The sequence below is a fragment of the Hippopotamus amphibius genome, chromosome 12, assembly GCF_030028045.1.
Source record: "Hippopotamus amphibius kiboko isolate mHipAmp2 chromosome 12, mHipAmp2.hap2, whole genome shotgun sequence".
Lineage (NCBI taxonomy): Eukaryota > Metazoa > Chordata > Mammalia > Artiodactyla > Hippopotamidae > Hippopotamus > Hippopotamus amphibius.
The window spans coordinates 64,223,383-64,244,297 of NC_080197.1; the positions used below are offsets into that span (position 1 = coordinate 64,223,383).

Sequence of the window (20,915 nt, forward strand, 5' to 3'; positions counted from 1 at the left end):
TCCTCTTAAGAGGAGGTGAAAAAATTACCCATATTAAAAACACCATTAATAAGTACCCTTAGATGATGAATAGCTCTACATCTCTCTAATCTCCTTGTATTCTGTTAACTAGCACTCCAAGGTAAAAATAATTATGACCTTTGTTATGGCTTCACATTTCTTTACAACAGTCACTAAAATAATTTCCAATTTGGTAAACATAATAACTTATGCCATTTAGTTTTAAACAGAATTATATCTTAATCATCAAGCTAAAGCCATAAGAAAATAATGACACTGTCACTTGAAGGTCATCTCAGTCTACTGTTCACCATGCATCTAACCACACACCCTTAAATTAATTCCAGCAGAAAGTCTAAGGAATTCATGGATCAATCTGCTAGTATGTCAGGCAGAGTGCTAATACAGTTAAAAGACAATACAGTAGAACATCTTATTTAAACTTTTGATAACAATACAAAAGTAGAAACCCTTGTGAAAAATTTTTTCTCGTTTTGGTAACAAGATCATTAATAGTTTATACTTGTGTGGTACTGTAAGGTTTAAAGAATAAAATAAGAGCTCCACAATGTACCTGAAATATGAAAGACTGTACTAGAACTTACAGGCACAAAGTTCCTTAAGTTCCAGGCATGTCTAGTCAACCCTCATTTTTCATCAGAATAGCTTCAAGTAGGCCAGCTTACAAAGAAGCTATTCTTTACAGACAGCTCTTACTCACTACATAGTTCTTAGGATAAACGTGTTTATACTTTGACTGAACTGTCACGTGGATGTTATAATCATGGCGACTGTACAATACCACTCGGTGAAATTTCTTGCTTTCCTTCATGATTTCTTCAATCTTTTTTTCAGTGGACATATGATTTTCTCAAAAGTTTGAATCTTCTAAGTACATCTCATCTCCTGGTAAAAGATGGATCATCCCATCAGCAGTTAATAATACAATTGGCAGCAATCTTTCCACCCCTTCTAATTCACGATCCAAACAAAATTTGTGCAAGTCAGAGAGAGAGGCAAAGTCTTCTAGTCTTCTTATTTCGTAGAACTGTGGGACTGCAAACCAAATTTCCTTTGATATGAAGCTTTCAGTTGCCTCTGATGGAGATGATCACTGGCAGCCCACCACCTCCACCGAGTCGGAGAAGACCGGCGGCGGCTCGCGCAGGCAGCACAGAAAGAAGGTGGTCTCGAAGCGGCAGCCGCCGCCCCAGCCCGTGAACGGCGTGAGCCAGGCGCTCCACTCGTGCAGCGCCCAGATGTCGGGCGTGCAGTCGAGGTGCGCGCACAGGCGCAGGAAGTGCTGCGGGTCGCGGCGCACGCGGGCGCGCCAGTCGTCCAGGGCCGGCGGCGGCGCCAGGGCGCGGCCCAGCTCGGGCGCCGGGGGCCCGGGACCCCTGGGCCGCAGCAGGATCACGCCCGCCTCCTCCTGAACGCTATTGAGGCCCTAGCATCAGCAAATAAGGAGGGAAGGAGAGACTGGAGCAAATCCGACCAACAGAGCTAGAACAAACAGCCAATATGGTTAGGAAATAAAAATGAAAGGAAGACCTGTTATTTTAAAGGATGGTTTTTCTAATAGAAGCCGAGTTCCTTTGTCTGAAAGATCTGAATGATGGGGCTGTGGTCACTTAACCTGAAATCATCAAGTACCTGGGTATTTTTAAAAATTCTGAAACCCGATGCATGGGACCCAAAGGGCATTTTGCAAGGAGTATAGACAACAGTTTTTTGTCAATGTTCATTTACTGAAGAATTTTGTGTTAAACAGAAGTGGGTCTCTACCTTTCCACTAACAGCTAACAGAGGTGGAAACCAAAAGGCACAAAGGTAATTATTTTCCTTAAAAAGTAAAAGCACCAACTCTTGAACTTCAGAGCAAAAAATCTGCTTGCTATCAAAAACAAAAGTTCACCCAAAGGTAAGTCAGAGTAGATTGCCAGTCTTTTCAGGCAAAAGAAAGAACAAATGCGTAAGTCACTGGCTTTGTTACAGGATAGTGTTTATAAAACATTTAATGCAGTGTTCCTTGCCAATTAAGTGTAGGATTTACCTTTCAGTTTTAATATCTTTGCCTGACTCTATTACTAGTAACAAGAGCCAAAAGGATTAAAGAAACCCTTAAATACATATTTCTACACAACTGTCCTCACTGGAAATTATCTTCAGGGTATAAGGAAATGATATTAGGGCCCTGTAGCAGGGATAGGCTGAATTTCCTTTAGATATAATTGGTACAATGTGAAATTTATTTGTATTTCCAACGTCAAAGCCTAGTTATCTGACCATTCTAGAGATTCTGTGAGCGACCTAATACCCTTTAATACCCTTTTTTATATACCCTTTAATAAAGCCTCTTTCTGTTAAAACTAGCAAGAGAGGATTCAAACTAAATGTAAGCCACAAAGTCACTGGTGTCAAAGAGTTTGCAGTCAGCAGACCCTCAAAGAAACAGGAATCTTTGATATTTTCTTCCTGAACTGGGTTTGAAGGCAGTGAAGATCTCATAACTTTTAAAGGGCTGGTAGCTCATTTTACATGAGGCAAAAAAGTGCAACCTACATGATTACCCTTGTAGTAAGCTGCAGTGCAGCACCTACTGTTAGCAAGACTGCATAATCCCAGTTTCCTCACAGGAAAGCTTCAAGAGAAAATGGCAAGCTCAGTATTTTAAATTCTTAGCTCAAGGTACCATCATCATCGAATAAAGGGTTTCTATGACTACCTACCCTAAGTCAGAGTCTCCTATATCTTGCAGTTGTTTGGCCGAGATCACAGAAGGTCAGACACAGAACATGACCTTAATTTGCACAATTGCAATGCATGTTGATTTCACAGTCCTTCTCTTGAGTACAAGTTAGGGAACTGATTGAGAAAGAGTAAGGCCCTAAGAGCTCAAGTGGAGTCCACTGGTACCCCAAAGCTTAATTTAAAACCACTCCTCTGGGACTTCCCTGGTGACACAGTGGTTGAGAATCTGCCTGCCAATGCAGGGGACACGGGTTCGATCCTTGGTCCAAAAAGATCCCATATGCCATAGAGCAACTAAGCCCATGTGCCACAACTGCTGAGTCCATGCACCTCAACTACTGAAGCCTGCACACCTAGAGCCCATGTTCCACAACAAGAGAAGCCACCACAATGAGAAGCCTGTGCACCACAGTGAAGAGTAGCCCCCGCTTGCCACAGCTAGAGAAAGCCCACATGCAGCAACGAAGACCCAACATAGCTAAAAAAATAATAAAAAAAAATAAAACCACTCATCATCCCCTGCCAGATAAAGTAGTTCCCTCTTCCATTAAGTTAAGTCTGTTCCTGACTTTACTATAGGAGGCTTGGTTGTAAATACCTCACCTAAGCAAGTTACTTCTCACAGGGTGCCAATTCTCCCCGTGTCCCACTCTTCATTGCTTCTATACCTAAAACTGGATGTATACTCTAGCATGCTCTTTGAGGTAAGTTACAAAATCAAACCATGAGTATACAAGAAAAAAAAAATCACAAGAATTGGTTAATTTCTACTCCCCAAAATCTGGAGAATAAATGTGAAAACAGATTCCAGGGATGCTAGATTAGAGGGAAATCATTTTAGATTTACTCAAGTCATGAATATGGAACCAAATGCCAAAAATGCTGGATCAAATATACTAATTCTGGGTGACCCAGGTTGCTTATCAGTGCTTTTCTTGGTTGTTTAACTCAAATCAAGACTCAATCATGGCCTACCTAAATGAGGCTGAGATACAAGATTATATGATGTAGTAGGAAAAAACAGAGATCTAGAGAGACAGGAATAATAAACTAAAATCATATACAATATATTTATCTGTTCCCAATTACGTCTCCCAAGAAGGCCCCAGGTCTTTGCCACAGCACTGAGGAATAGTTAAATGTTGATGTCTTCGCAAAGCACTATAATGGCTGGACTCTGTGGATCAATGGGTCCCACTGTTTCAATAAAGATTATGGGATCCAGAGCAGAAGAGGCCAAGAGTCACTTAATCACAAGAGACAGGATTGGCTTACTAACCATAATAAGCAGTAAGGCTAGAGTGGACAAGAATTTAATTTGCTTAATAGAGTTTACTCCCAAAACTATTTTATTAAGGAAATTAATGAAAGGTCATAAATATCTGTATATTTGTTATTAAAATGCACATATTTGTGTATACAAGGTCAAACCATGTACAGGGTGAAAATCACTGTGGGATTAGAACACTGAGATCAATGTGAAGGAGTCAATCTGTCCTGAACGTGGAAGACAATGCAAGGGATCATTTCCCCAAAGACGGTCAGTGCCAAGGTCAGTGACTTGCTACGTCTATTGACCCAGAACAGGATTAGGGTCAAGTACTTTTCATAAATTATCATTATTATAAATTATCTTTAGAAGATCCTGAGGGAAAAGTTTGATTCACGAGTCTCAGAAAGACCTATAAATACACCCAAATCTTCCTAAAGAAACTGTGGTGCCACTCCTTGCATCAGAAATTGTTATTCTACTGGGACCTTGTTAACGTCAAAATTTTAACTGTAACTTGTCACAAAAGTAACAAAAAGGAGACTACTGATGCCAAAAACCGAAGGGCCATAGGTAACACTATACCTAAAGCCAAAATTATACCATTAAATGCTTTCATATTGCTAATTTTAAAAACAAGTTTGTTCTTAATAAGTTTGGTAAGAAATTAAATTTATAACATCAAAAAATATCAAACTAAAACAAAGGGAACTATTAGAGAAAATATATACTTATCAGAAAGCAATAAGGAATTTATAAAATTAAAAGCTGTTTCTCTGAAAATATTATTTAAATGCATGAACACCTGGCAAACCTGACTGCTTAATGGACAAAGAAAAAACAAAAACATACAACCTCAAGATAAAGGGGATAACCACAGGCATTTTTATTTTTAATTGTGATAAAACCAGATCTTTTAAAATGCTTTTAAAATCATAGGCTTCTATGTACAAATCTATGGAAATGGTTGCAGACACATTTTATGGGTTCCCTCAGATTCTCAAGACTGCACCTTCTCTGGGAACCCTCAACCCCCCAGCAGCCACGGCTGCTGCCACCACCAACTCCAACCGCAGGCGTCTGAGAGCACTCATCCTGTCCTGAGGACGGCGCCAGGCTCTGGAGATATGACCTCCCTCACATCTTCCCATCATGCCAGAAGCCACAGGAGCTCTGGTCCCCTCAGCACAACTCGATCAGATCCATGTAGGCTCCGATTCCTCCTACCACTGGCTCCAATGAAGACTTCAAAAAACTGCATACTATGGGGGTGGAATCTGGCTTTTGCAGCAACAAATAGGCCCGGCCATGCAATCCGGAAGGTCAGGTGAATCAAACTTTCCCCATGGGGCAAACACTGACCAACGAGAGCAATGAGATGGGAGGGAACTGGCAGATAAATCCACCTCCCTTCCTCCCTACAACAGACTATTCCAGCACTTATTTTCTGGACAGACTGTCTGGAGATGCCCTGAGTGACACACTCTTCACCCTTCAGAAGGCAGTGGTAATGCGCCAACCTGCACTTGCTTCCCATCCTTCCCCATCGCTTTCACTGTCCCAGGACTGTACCTCCCGATAAAACATTAGCACTTAAGCCTTGCTTCAGCCTCTGTTTTCCAGGGACCTCAAGTTAAAACAGTGATAAATCTGAAAATTTAAAGGAAATGGTTGACTTTACCAAAATAAAAACTACTATATTTGACTAAATAGAAGGTAGAAAGCTTGAACAGATTAATAATCACAAAAGACATCAGAAAGCAAAGGTCTACCATTTCTCAAAAAACACCAGTCCCAGGTGATATAACATCTGAATTATACCTAAGTTTTAAAATACAAATAATTCCTAATTTATATTATTTATTCTCAACCAGGGAATTTATTTATTTCATGCATTATCATGTTCTTATTAACATAATTTAAGAAAAAAACTATAGGCAAATTCCATTGAGAAATAAGATGCAAACATTTAAAATGCTATCATAAATGCTGGCAGTGCATTAGAAGAACAAGTCACCATAACCCATTTTTAAATCATTAGCAGGTCACATCCATGTCAACATACATGATGAGAGAATTCAGTAATTCTCTCATTATAACAAAAAACCCTTCAAGATCGATTGATCAGTCTCTCTCTTACACACACACACAAAGCACTGTGAACAAACAAATAAAACATATTAAAGATACATCTGGTGTCTTCCCAAAATTTTTTCAAGCCGTCCTTGTGCCTTTTCCTCATTTCTCAACCACTGACCACTAGGGTGTGTCTTTGGGGTCAGTAGGCCTAGCCCATGATGATGTCAGCAAGGGTAGAACTGGCATTTGGGGAAAGACTGTTCTACTCTGTGTGAGCCTGACTCGAGCATTGTAGGATGTTTATCATTTCTGACCTTGGGTATTAGGTCTCACAGCACGCCCAAGTCACTGACAACTGAAAAGCCCCCACATTTCCAAGTGTCTGGTGAGGATGATCCAGCCTGAGTTAAGAACCACTGGGGGAAATTCCAAGGAGAGCTACCATGCCGCTGTGTCCCAGTAACTACTGGGGTCTCCTCCTCCTCAGATGACCTATTACCAGCTTCTTTCCCATCCTTCTGTTCTAATCTAATCCCATCATTTTAGTTCTCTTGGCCTTTCCTATCTGTGTATGCTGGCCCAGGAAATACAAATCACCAAGATAGTGAGGTTAACAGGCACCTCCCTACGAAGTAAACAAGGAAGCAGCAACATCTATGTGGCAGGCTGTCATGCGGTTTTGTTGATTTGTATGGGCACTGAAACAACAGAATTTCCACAGGATCAAAAACGTTAACCTGCCATGACCTATTAGGTCAAAATATTCACCACTTACTGGAGTTCTTTTTCTCCTCTGCTTCTCAGTACAATAAATGTTCATGGCACAAGCTCTGGAGAGAGATGGATTTAAATCTCAATTCCGCTCTGCCCTGTCCTCTACCTACCCTTGGGCAATTTATGAACCTCTTCGACCTTAGGTTTCCTCATCTATAAAATGGAAACAGCACCTCGTAGAGTGCTGTTGTGATAATTAATGAGACAATGCTTGTAAGATGCTCAGCACAGTGGCTAGCATAGATGAAGCCTTCAGTAAATGTTAGCTGTTTCGTTATCTCCCCTAAACACCATGCTAGCAGATACTTCCACAGACAGGTTTCCAAATTCATTTTTAATTCTCACCAGTTAACCCATTCTGAAATGTTCCTTTTGCATATTTTAAAGAACTACAGCTACAGCACATTTCAGTGTGATAAGAAAACACATAATAATTTACTGTTGAAAAAGAGTTATGGTTAAATGACTAAATCCCTGAAAGGCTGTGGGTACTGATGGCAGAAGAGGGGTCACTACAACGAACCCAATGCCCATCACATTGTAGACACTGAGTAGCTATTTATTAAACATAGAATGAAAGAAAAACAAAAGCTCATGATCATTTAGTGCCTTAAAAGGGCACTCTACTTAGTATTTCTAATGGATTATTTCTAATAATCACAACTACCCTGAAAAGTAAGCATGGTCAGCAACTGATGAGGTATACCATGGCAACAGAGATGCACCCCAAAAACAGTGCTCAGTGAAAAAAAGTAAAACAGAAAACATTTTAGAACACACTTTCATGTAAATTAACAGTACATATATAAGTTGTCAAAGCTCATTGAATGGTATGCTTAAAAGTGGATCATTTCTCTGTATGTAAATTTTAACCAAATAAACAAATACTGAGATCTAATTTATGACATGCATAAGTAAGTGTTAAGAAGTAAAGGGTACTGATGTCTACAACTTACTCTGGAATGCATCTAGAAATTAAGATGGATGATGAATGGACAGAGGGCTGTAAAATGAATGGATGTGTGATGAAGTAAATACTGCAAAATGTTATTTGTAAAAATCTAGACTGTTCACTCTACAATTCCTCCAATGTTTCTGTATTTTGAAATTTTTTCACAAGAAAGTGCTTCGGGGGAAAAAATGCATGCAAAACCATGGCTGTTTTCTGAGCATACAGACAGAAACAGGATATATATTGAATACATTAAAACAGTGCCTGGCACATAGTAGGCGATTTGTACTCACTATTATCAGAGTGGGTGCTCGTGGATGAGAAGCAGAAAACGGGAGTGGAATATGGAGATAAAAGAAGATGAATGAATGAAAAACAGGAAAGACAAGCCAAAGGGTATATGCTTAATTGCCATTTTTATAACAACAGTTGAGTTTCAACAAATTTCAGAATTTCTACTGAAATACATATGAATTTCTTAAAAATCAGCCCCATCTCAAAGAGCAAAATTATCTAAAAAAAACTGTCACCATCTCTTCTCTCCCCTTTGCCCATCTCATATCTGTGCAGATAATCTTAACATATGCACTTGGAAATCAGTGTTTGATTTGGACCAGTGAAAATAAGTCACAAAACACGTCACAAGATTCCATATGTTCTTGATCAATATGGTCTACTATTGTTTTAACCACTTTTTTAATTGAAGCATGGTTAATCTACAATGTTGTGTTAGTTTCAGGTGTACAGCAAAGTGATTCAGTTATACATATTTTTTCAGATTCTTTTCCATTATAGGTTATTACAAGATATTGAACATAGTTCCCTGTGCTATACAATAGGTCCTTGTTTATTTTATATATACTACCGTGTATCTGTTGAGTCTAAACTTCTAACTTTTCTCCCCTGATCCCCACTATCCCTTTTGGTGACCATAAATTTATTTTCTATGTCTGTGAGTCTATTTGTTTTGTAAGCAAGCTCATTTGCATCATTTTTTAAGATTCCACATATAAGTGATACTATAAGATATTTGTCTTTCTCTGATTTACTTCACTTAGTATGATAATCTCTAGGTCCATCCATGTTGCTGCAAATGACACTATTTCATTCTTTTTTATGGCTGAGTAATATTCCATTGTGTATATGTACCACAACTTTATCCATTCATCTGTTGATGGACATTTAGGCTGTCTCCATGTCTTGGCTATTGTAAATAATGCTGCTATGGACACTGGAGTATATGTACCTTTTCAAATTATTTTCCATATGCCCAGGAGCCCAATACAATCCTGGATATTTCCTGTTTATACAGTGGAAGGTACAGAAACTCAACTCCTCCATTTTAGAGACCATTTAATGTGGAGAACAATAGAACCTGCAGCTTCACTAGCCATAAGTTGCAAACAGTGAATTCCTATTCAAATTCAGTTTAAGATTAATCCAAGGAAAGAACTTAAGAAAGATGCTAAGGAAAAGGGGAGAGTCTTTACCCATCTGTGGTTATAGAAGGCAAACGATTGTATGCCCCAAAATCAGAAGCAAAGTAAGGATGAAAAATGTTCAGTTTTGGCATTCATAGAGAAGAAACTGTGTACACAATTGCAAAGGAAAATAAATGTTCCTGTTCAAAAATCATTATCTTCTGGAAAGAAAAATCACACCCATGTTGCTTCTTTCTAGTCAAGTTCAGAAACTGTCATTAAGTCTTCTTTGTGGGAAGTTAATGCAACAAAAGAACTCCTGGAGGAATATTAAGAGCTAATATTTTCCTTAATTCTTTAATATGCAGATAGAATTTTTATTTTAATAGCCATGTGGAGACCATTTAACATTTTAACATTTTTTTTTTCCCTAGCCATTTTTGCAGCTCATGGTTTGCTACTCAGAGGAGTGAAAAAAAAAAAGACTGGTAATGCTGACAGGCAAAAAAGGGAAACTTTCTCCATCACTCATCTCTTACTACCTTTTTATTTCTCCTATGTATTGCCTGCAGGGTTTCATGGCCAAGGAATTAATTAGAAATGTCTGTTCTGGTAGAAACATTGCTGCTTTTGCTGTGGTTAGTGATTTCTTTAACATAATTTTAAAAAGCTAAATTATCACCAGGTAGTGAAACGTTCTCTCTTGGTAGATTCCTCTTCGTTATTCTTATGAGTTAACTGCAATTTCAGAGAGAGTTTGGTGCCATTTTTTCCATTATGTTGAGTAGGTAAATGATCCAAAGGAGTTCTTAATGTTTCTAAAAATCCCACCAAGCCATCGTTTCCAAACCTGAGACCACCCACTGAGATGGATATAGAGATTTCTTGGTTTGAAGACTAAGACAAATGCTAAATAAGCCAAGCAAAATAAGATGAGGTGACCATTTTCAGGCTACTTCCGTCTCTAAAAGGTTTTCAGAATACAATCACCTAGAGTTGTCTAACACTCCCCAGACAGTAACCTGGCATTTCTTAGGAGAAGAAAACTACTTCAGATTGACAACTTTAGGGACAAGCATAGGTAGTCCAAGGAATCAATAACCATAAAGAGAAAATCAATTACAATGAACATAGTGACACAGGACACCAACCAAATTAGAACCTTAATGAAGTGTTCCAAAAAGAGTCTTATCATTAGATTCTGCATCTTCAGAATCAATACAAATGGCACAAATTAGGGACAAGATAATAATCAAATAAATTGGATGGAAAGTTTAGCCAGTCTGCAATTTTATCCAAGGATTATTTTTCTACAGAAGTTTAATTTTTAATCCTTGTCTTAAGGACTAGAGACGGCTGTTTATACTTCTAAATGGCAAAGTGCAGGCTTCTGACACAGACCATAATTGGGAAGGCCTCCTGAGCAGGACACCAACTTAAACTGCCCTGAAAAGCCTATTTGGATATGCATCTGAGAATCTAAATACGTTTCAGTGACATTAAAATACCTCAAATATAAGAAGCGCTGTATAGAAGTACCTCAAACATATGATTTTCATCTCCAGTTACTGAAATAAGAAAGCTGGGAAAAAATAAAAATAAAATATATGCTTTCTGGACCTCATTATCAGCAAACAGAGAACTCTATGGCTGAATGCCCATCAAGTTTTTGTTATGAATCAGAATTAAATCTCACGGGCATTTGTGTTTTCATTTTCAAAACAAGCTTGCACCCCTTCTTTAAGTATGTTATTTGGTCCCATGTATGCTACTAACTTTTATTGCCCTTCCTAGACGGCAAATGAGTATCTCCTCACTCTTTGATGTCTCTCACTGCAAGAATACAAAAATGGATACATGGAAAAAGAGAGGATGGCATGAGTTTGGCGTTCTAAGCAGAAAGTAAATGGGAGCAATGGAGCAAGGATAAAACTTCTCACTTCAATAGTAGTGGGGAGAGTTTTTATTCATAATGAAGGGTATCCAGCATCACCTGGAAAGTTTTAAGACCTGTTTTAAGATCAGCCACTGAAATCTGGATGCTAATGACACCTAAGTTTTTATCTCTAGTTTATCCATCTATTTGTATATACCAGATTAGCTTCTTGCCCTGTCCCAGCCCCACCACAGCTCACTCCATTCACGTCCCCCTGAGTAACAAATTATGTGATAATTTCTGACATGTTCCTAAGGTAGTAATTAATTTAGCCCTGAAAACTTGAATAAACTTAAAGAGGCTAAAATTAGTAATAGGAAACCCTTATATGGCATGTATCTGAGACCATTACATACACTCATCCATCTAATCCTGACAATCCCATAAAGTAGATACAATCATTCATATTTTTACAGACAACAGAAGTAAGGCACAGAGGGGTTAAACAGTGGGCTCAAGAACACACAGCTAGAAATCGGTGGAGCTGGAATTTGAAACCAGGCAGTTTGCTTCCAGAACCCTTATCCTTACCACCTGTCCTAGGCTGCCTCACAAAAATAAGCAAATAAGCACACAATTCAAAAAAATGCAAGATGCTAAATTAGTCTCTTAACCCCTTTTAACCCCATACCTACTTTACACTGATTATTTTTGGAACTTTTCAGTCCCTTCCAGTTTGGTCTCCAGTTGTTAAAGATGCACAAAATAGAAGATGAGCAGAACAAAGGCTTCAGATGGAAGCAGTCAATAAAAATGTGTTGAATGAATGAATGAAACACCAGGACCCTCTACTTTCACAGCCCCGTCTGTTAGCATTAGCTTATCCTAAGCCAGGAGGCCTAACGTTTCCCTGCTGTTCCCCTTGCTCTGAGCACAGGTTTTCTACAGACTTCTTTCTGCCTCTAGCACTGGCTGTAATGAACCTGGAGGTAATCTGGCATTTGTCTTTCCTCGGGTCTGCTCTTCTCCACTCCATCTGCTCTTCTGAGGCTGCATTCCCTGCATATTCTCTGATGAAGCCACATTGGCTTCTGCTTTTTATAATTTTGGTGAAATATTTTAGGCATATAAAACTATAACAGAACTCAACTAAAGAAATGAAAAATGAGAACAACTGCTTCAATTGAAGCCCCTGTGAACCCTGCACGATCATTTTTTCTTCTCTCCCTCCTTAATTAACCACTACCTTGCATTGGGGTACATTTTATACTTCTAATATGAGTCCAGAAACAATATCTAGTTCTACAGGATTTTAAACTGTATAGAAATCATATCTCATTGTGTATAACCTATTCCCTCAACATTGTAGGTTACTTTAATAAGAAAAAAGTACTAGGGATGCAATATACAACATGATAAATGTAAGTGAAACTGCTGCATGTTATGTATAAACCTTAAGATAATAAAACCTAAGAGCTCTCATCACACACACACAAATTTTCTTCTGTTTCTAATTTTACAGCTGTATGAGATGATGTACGTTCACTAAACTTACTGTGCTCAATCTTTCATGAAATATGTAAGTCAAATAGTCATGCTGTACACCTTAAACTTATATAATGCTATAGGTCAATTATACCCCAGAAAAACTGGGAGGAAAAAAAATCATCATAATAATTTTTAAAGCAAACAACTTTGTCCCCACCCCACAGGTTAAGAAAAAGAACCTTACTGTTACCATGCAAGCCCCCTTGACCCCACCCTCCTCCTTGATTCCAAGAAATAACTACTACCCTGACTTTAGCATTACCCTTTTTTTTTTTTTAACAGTTGCTACCACTTTTGTCTGTATCCCTAGAGCAAGTACTACTTTTGTCTGTTTATCATCTTACATAATGTTTGCATATATTCTTCTAATGACTTGCTATCTCAATACTTCGGAAATTCTTCCATGCCAGTTCACAGAGCAGTAATTCCTTTATTTTCATCATGGCATAGTACTACATTGTATGGCACTTCCACTAATGACCTAGTCTCCTACTGATTGGTTTTTATTTTGTTGTGTTAATTTTTGAAGGGTCTATAAATATGCTCAACCATGCCCATGGTAAACATATGAAAGCATCACTCCATTATTGCTCTGTAACTTGGGTTGCAAGGGCAGAGAGTAACTTTTGCAACTTCTGTATATTCTCAATTTAGATTTAAGCTCAGTCAATTCAGGATTTTCCTCTCTCATTCCTTCATCAAAGTGGAGAAATGTAGTCCAGAAGTCAGTTTTGTATGGCAAGAAAGCTTCTGGTCCATTGCTGTACTCTGTCTTCCACTGACATCCTCTGGGATCTATCTCATCCTGGTTTTGTCACTTTTGTTGTGGTTTGGTCTTGGCCCTCTTCTCTGGCGGCTAAGATGTCATAGATCTCCCTCTTAGCCCTTCTTCTTAGCCTTTCTCAGGAGGAAAAAGGAACCTTCCAGGTGCCTTCCCATAGCACTCTGTGGCCACAGACCACTGGAGCATTGCCGAGGCCCTCTCTTCCAAGGCTCACATGGCCCAAGAAACTTTTCCATAAGTCTTTGTCTCCTCTGACTTCATCAGTAAGAGAGGTTTGGAATCTTCCTGGTTGCATGGGGCCTTGGGAACCTAAACAATAGAATTCTTCGAAATCTGAGGCTACAGTCAAATTTTAGTCTATCTTGAAGGTCTGAGTTAATTATAGCTTATATCCTGGGATGACTTGGAAAAAAAAGCAAAGACTTTTCCCTCTTGCGGAATAAACCAATGAGATTATTCAAACGCTCAGCCTCAGTACCATAAAGATACACTGTCCAACCTGGCAGCCACTTGGCACATATGGAGATTTAAGTTTAAATGGTAAATTATTAAAATCAAACTTAAAATTCAGTTCCTCAGCCACATTAGCCATCATCACAGAAAATTCTATTGGACAGCATTGCCTGAGAGGATGCTTGCACAAGAGAGAGCCAAGTGGGTACTCCAAAGAAAAGCATTAGAGTCCCTAATAGCAGAACTGATTTTGGCACCAGGCACTCAGAGTCACAACTAGAGTAATCTGGTTTCACCTCAGCATCCGGGAGAATGGCCAGGAGGGCTCTCTCACCAGGGGTAATGGGCAGTTTTTGAAAGACCTCAAAAATCACTCCTTCCCTCGAGCTAGAGAGAGATGCAGACAGGGGCTGTTGTTGTAGCTCATCAGCAGGCTGATCTGAGCTAGGGGGGAATGAGACTATCATTGTCTTTCACCCTGGCTGTTCCCCCACATAGCTGGTACCTGTGACAAAAGAAAGGAAGGAAATTTCTCCACTGCAAGATGTGCACTGTTTAATAACATAATACAGGCCCACTTCACCAAGTCTTAAGTTATGTCAATTGAAATCTCATGTTTAAGTTTTCAATGTTGTCATTCTCTGCACTTTGATATGTAGACTTTCTTGGTCACTGTGTACTGATAGATTTTAACTGCCAACCTAAACCCCTCTTCCGTTATGTGCGTTCTTTCTAAACAACTTTATTAAAAGAACTTTGTAGAGTTCTTGGTTATGCAGTTTAGTCTCAGATTTTCTTCTCTCCCACTGTTTCAAGCTTGAGTCTGTGAGCCCCCAGATGGCATTCCTCTCCCTTCCTGGCCTGCTTTGGACAGCAGAGGGGCTGGCCCTGCACGCTGCATGTCCAGGACTCCCCTGTAGTCGAAGGATCTGAAATCAGCCAGGGGAGGAAAGGGAGGGAGACTGGAGACATAGAGGAAAGGAGAACTCAAGCTATTTCTCCTCCTCCTTCTCGGCTTCCTTTGGGGAGCAGCTCATACCACCTGGACTGTGGTGGCCTCATCTCTACAGAGGGACCCTGGTCTCTGGGCTCTAGGAGCACCAACTCCCCCCTCTGTCCCTCCAGCCTAGGAGTGACACTAGCATCCCGCCATTGCCAGTATCAGGGTTGGGTCCCTACCTCCTGTTTGACTTCTTGGCAATTCCATCACCTGCTTGACCGATTCCTACATTAAGTTCCTCCAACTCTTTACTGTGGTTTCTCTGTGAACTCTGAAACAACTTTACAAAATCTGTTCCAGCTCCCACGGGAAGGCTGCCAAGTATCTTCCCCAGTTATTACAAAGCCTACCAATCCCTCCCAGGAGGACATCAGTCCGTCTCTGCAAGCCCAGTTCACAAAATTAAATCCTTCCCCGAAACTGCATGCACATATGGGTACATGTACTATATCCGGCTCCAATTTTTTTCTAAACTGTAATCTTCAAAAGCAGGAAATACAAAAACCCACCCCACCAGGTGACCACATTTATTGATTCAGGTTGTGCTGATACAGTGGCCCCTGCCAGGGGGCTGAGACGGCTCCAGTCTGGCCCTCTGATCACCAGGCCTTGTGCCCTGGCCCAGGGCTGAACCGATCCAACCAGAGGGATGCTTTTTTCTGAGTGGTCTTTGTTACAGGGGAAGGAGGGACACATTTTGCTATGCTATCTGTCCAGAAGGGGCTTCTCTTTCTAATTTGCACAAAGGTAACTTCATGCTAGAGGTTAACCAGTACCTGTGTCTTCCAATTTTCTCCCCAGATATACCCAGTGCTATAGATCTGAAATCATCTATTCGATTGTGTAAACTTCTGATGAGGAGCACCAGGGATCCTACATTAAGAGGTCCCTCAACCATCTACAAATCCACAGCGTTTTTATGTCCTAGATCACACTGCATCATGGCTATGGGTGCATCTGCCATCACAGACGGTGAGCTCCCCGAGGGCAAGGACTGTGTCTCCCAGCTCTGAATCTGCAGAGCTTAACAGCGCCTGGCACATAGTAGCTGCTCAGTATACTCTACTGAATGAAGACTGCACAGTACTTTACAGTTTACAAAGCACTTTTACATATGCTATCACACTCCATGCCCAGGAATACTGTGAGGTAATCTAGGTGATTTTACAGATGAGGAAACCAAGACTTAGAGGTCAAGGCTATACTCATGGTTAATAATTCAAGAAGGTCTTAAACCTGGGCCTATGTATTTCCACACCAATATTCTATCCCACTTATCCAAGGACTCCTCCTGGTCTTCATTTGTGCTAACTCTGCACAAAACTTTTGATGAATTAGGAAAAAGTACTCCCTCTGAGGGATGAATTATAAAAATTTTTCTTCTAAGAAGACAAATTAGAAAAAGACACCCCCACCCCACCTCCCTTCCTCCAGGCTTAGGCCCTACCTGGGCACTGGCCACCTTGGCCAGGTGATTCTGTACAAAGCGCATACTGCCCAGTCATACGTGGGTGCATATACAGTGCAATTGTTATAGCCTATCTGTAAAGTGAAGTTGCAGAATTCCTTTTGATTTTGTTTTTAAACTACAAAGGGATCCTTTTACTAATTCCAATACATATTTATACTGTAAAAACTGTTTTTCCTGGTTTTGTTTGGTTTTGATCTCTTATAATGTATTTATACTCAAAGCATTTTTTTCAATTAACCCAAACATTTGAATAATGCAATTATTTTAGTATGTAATCCACACAAGCCTTTTGGTGTCTTCTCTATTCATGAAGTACCTACCATGACTTGTCACCACTGCAAGTTAAACTCAAAGCATTATTGAGGAAGCTGTTGAGGGCAGCAATATTTTTATCCATATCACAATGAAACAGCTATTTTATATTAGCTACTTTCTTATCCATCACCTTCAAATGCTTAAAGCAACAAAATTTTGCCTAAATTTAGTCTCTTTGCCATAAATCTCCCATCTTGCTTGAAAAGATACATTTCCCTATTCTGCCTCTTGTTTTGTTTTGCTTTTTAACAAGTTGAGCCACAGTTATTTCTAACAGATGTGATCACGTTGTGTTTTACCAGCTATCAGCTTTCCATAAATTTGTTTTGTTTTTCATTCTCTAATTTTCAAATAATGGCTGTACCAGACTTAACCATTTAGAAGACAAACCTAATCCATAAACCACACTGTATGCCACTGGCCAGGCCTGCGCTGTTCTTGTTTCAGGATTATTTAACAGATGTCAGAAACTGCAGTGCTAAGAACTACCAAGTGACCCAGCAATCCCACTACTGGGCATATACCCAGAGAAAACCATAATTCAAAAAGACACATGCACCCCAATATTCATCGCAGCCCTATTTACAATAGCCAGGACATGGAAACAACCTAAATGACCATCAACGGACGAATGGATAAAGAAGATGTGGTATATATATACAATGGAATATTAGGCATAAAAAAAGAACAAAATTGGGTCATTTGTAGAGACATGGATGGACCTAGAGACTGCATACAGAATGAAGTCCGAAAGAAAAAGCAAATCATATATTAATGCATATATGTGGAATCTGAAAAAATTGGTATAGACGATCTTATTTACAAAGCAGAAATAGAGACAAAGATGTAGAGAACAAACGTATGGATACCAAAGGGAAAGGTGGGGGGTGGGATGAATTGGGAGATTGGTATTGACATATATACGCTACTGATACTACGTATAAAATAGATAACTAATAACCTACTGTATAGTATAGGGAACTCTACTCAATCCTCTGTAGCGACCTAAATAGGAAGGAAATCCAGAAAAGAGGGGATATATGTATATGTATAGCTGATTCACTTTGCTGTACAGTAGAAACTAACATTATAAAGCAACTATACTCCAATAAAAATTAAGAAAAGAAATTGCCATTCCAGGCACATGAAAATGGCAGTGCCTCTCTAGTGCCTCTCTTGATATTAAATACACAAACACACACAAAAAGCAACTCTGCAAAAAATTTTTTAGCTTTCTTTGCTCTTCTCCTGAACTTCAAAAGGCAACCACAACTTCATTCCCTGTTTTACATTTTTTCCCCTCTCCTTTACAATATCAATTGAGGTCTCTTTTTCTACCTCTTTTTAGGGAATTGTTACAGATGATTCTGGGATAAAATCATTTCCTGCACATTAATGCAAAAATTCTGTGACTTCCCAACTCAATAGAAACAAAAGTTATGATTCCAATTTGAATCTTCTCTCTTCTTTCTGATCTTTACTTCATATTCCTTTTATCTCACCTTTTCCATTTCTAAGCCTCAAGATCAATCTTTTCCTCTGTTGCTCCAATCTACCCTCTAACCCTTGCATGAAACAGGAATTCAATCAAACACATTCATGCTTAGACCTCTTTTCCCTCTACCTTCCGTCATTCACTGACTCTCGCTAAGCACTGCTCTCCCCTCCCCAGTTTAGACCGGTCTTGAAGCATTATGCACCACCAACACCTTTATCCATTAAACGATATAACCTTGACACTCATCTGGTAAGATTTGCATATTTTTTAAAAAACAATCTGGTCATCAACAGAATGAGAAGGATAAGATGGCAGCTGGGAGACCAATTTGGAGATAATTATAGTGTCCACAGAAAATGTCATCAGGGCCAGATGGAGGCAACAGCAGAAGCAGCACAGAAGAGAAGGTGGAGTTAAGAGATACCAAGAAACGAAACTGACCAGACTCAGTGTCTGGGATACAGAGGTTTAGGGAGAACACGTCATAGAGAGTAACTCCTAAGTCAGTCTTCGGTGGCTGGGCAATGATGTCTTTTATGAGATGAGAAGATAAGAAGATGAGCAAGTTTTGGTCAAAACATGATTCTTTCAGTTTTGGTAAATATCTTTCCTCTGGGAAACAGCCCTCTGCTTCTGTTTCTATTGAATTCAAAGTTGACATGTAGCATCTTTCAGGCAGAGTGAGAGATGGGGAAATTGATTTGTGCCTAGCAACTAATTTTCTGTGTTGTCCTTTGATATCCCCATGGAATAACCAAAAGGCAATAACTGATGAACAGTCAGAAATACAATTCTGCAGGAGAGGAATCAAGATAGCGGAGTAGGAGAACATGCACTCACTCCCTCTTGCAAGAGCACTGGAATTACAACTAACCGCTGAACAATCATCGACAGAAAGACACTGGAACTCACCAGAAAAAAACAGCCCACATTCATAGACAAAGGAGAAGCCGCAATGAGACGGTAGGAGGAATGCAATCGCGTTAAAATCAAATCCCATAAATGCTGGGTGGGTGACTCACAAACTGGAGAACAGTTATACTGCAGAAGTCCACCCACTAAAGTAAGGGTTCTGAGCCCCATGTCAGGCTTCCCAACCTGGGAGTCCAGCAACAAGAGGAGAAATCCCCAAAGAATCAGACTTTGAAAGCCAGCGGGATTTGATTGCAGGATCTCCACAGGACTGGGGGAAATGGAGACTCCACTCTTGAAGGGCACAAAAAAAGTGTGCTCACCGGGATCCAGGGAGAAGGAGCAGTGACCCCATAGGAGACTGAACCAGATCTACCTGCTGGTGTTGGAGGGTTGCCTGCAGAGGTGGGGGGCAGCTGTGGCTTACCGAGGAGACAGGGGCACTGGCGGCAGGCGTTCTAGAAAGTGCTCATTTGAGTGAGCCCTCCCAGAGTCCACCATTAGCCCCACCAAAGAGCCTGTAAGCTCCAGTGCTGGGTAGCCTCAAGCCAAACATACAACAAGGCAGGAACACAGCCCCAACCATTAGCAGACAAGCAGAGTAAAGTGTCAATGAGCTCCGCCCACCAAATCCGATTAAAGTTTTACTGAGCTTCGTCCACCCAGCCCTACCCAGCATCAGTCCCTCCCATCAGGAAGCACACAGGAGCCTCCTAGATAGCTTCCTCCACAAGAGGGCAGACAGCAGAATCAAGCAGTATCAGCAGTATTTCATCTCATGGAACTGAAAACCATAGCCACAGAAAGGCAGAGAAAATGAAAAGGCAAAAGACTTTGTACCAGATGAAGGGACAGGATAAAACCCCAGAAAAACTACATGAAGAGGAGATAGGCACCCTCCCTTCCAGAAAAAGAATTCAGAATAGTGATGGTGAAGATGATCCAAGACTTTGAAAAAAGACTGGATGCAAAGATCGAAAACTTGCAAGAAAATTTACCAAAGAGCAGGAAGAATTAAAGAGCAAACAGAGATATGCAACACAGTAACGGAAATGAAAAATACACTAGAAGGAACCAATAGCAGGTTAACTGAGGCAGAAGGGCCAATAAGTGACCTGGAAGACAGAATGGTGATAATCCCTGATGTGGAAAAGAATAAAGAATGAAAAGAACAGAAGACAGCCTAAGAGACCTCTGGGACAATGTTAAATGCACCAACATTTGCATTACAGGAGTCCCAGAAGGAGAAGAGAGAAAGGATCTGAGAAAATATTGGAAGAGATTATAGTTGAAAACTTCGCTAACATGGGAAAGGAAATAGCTACCCAAGTCCAGGAAGCACAGAGTTCCAGGCAGGATAAACCCAAGGAGAAACATGCCAAGACATATAGTAGTCAAATGGACAGAAATTAAAGACAGAAAAGTTATTAAAAGCAACAAGGGAAAAATGACAACACACAAGGGAACTCCCATCAGGTGAACAGCTGATTGCTCAGCTGAAACTCTGCAAGCCAGAAGGGAGTGGCATGATATATTTCAAGTGATGAAAGGGAAGAACCTACAACCAAGAATACTCTACCCAGCAAGGATGTCATTCAGATTTGATGGAGAAATCAAAAGCTTTACAGACAAGCAACAGCTAAGAGAATTCAGCAACACCAAACCAGCCCTGCAACAAATGCTAAAGGAACTTCTCTAAGCGGGAAACATAAGAGAAGAGAAGGACCTACAAAAACAAAAACAAAACAATTAAGAAAATGGTAATAGGAACATACATATGGATAATTACCTTGAATGTAAATGGACTAAAT

The 20,915-nt window shown here is 40.0% G+C and overlaps 1 protein-coding gene and 1 pseudogene across 1 annotated transcript in view; both read right to left on the bottom strand.

The window, feature by feature from the left end:
* The window catches only part of AEBP2 (AE binding protein 2), a 179,234-nt gene that overhangs the window by 26,586 nt on the left and 131,733 nt on the right, over positions 1–20,915 (bottom strand). The gene's annotated exons all lie outside the window — the stretch shown is intronic.
* Positions 303–16,400, bottom strand: LOC130832994 (acyl-coenzyme A diphosphatase NUDT19-like; annotated as a pseudogene).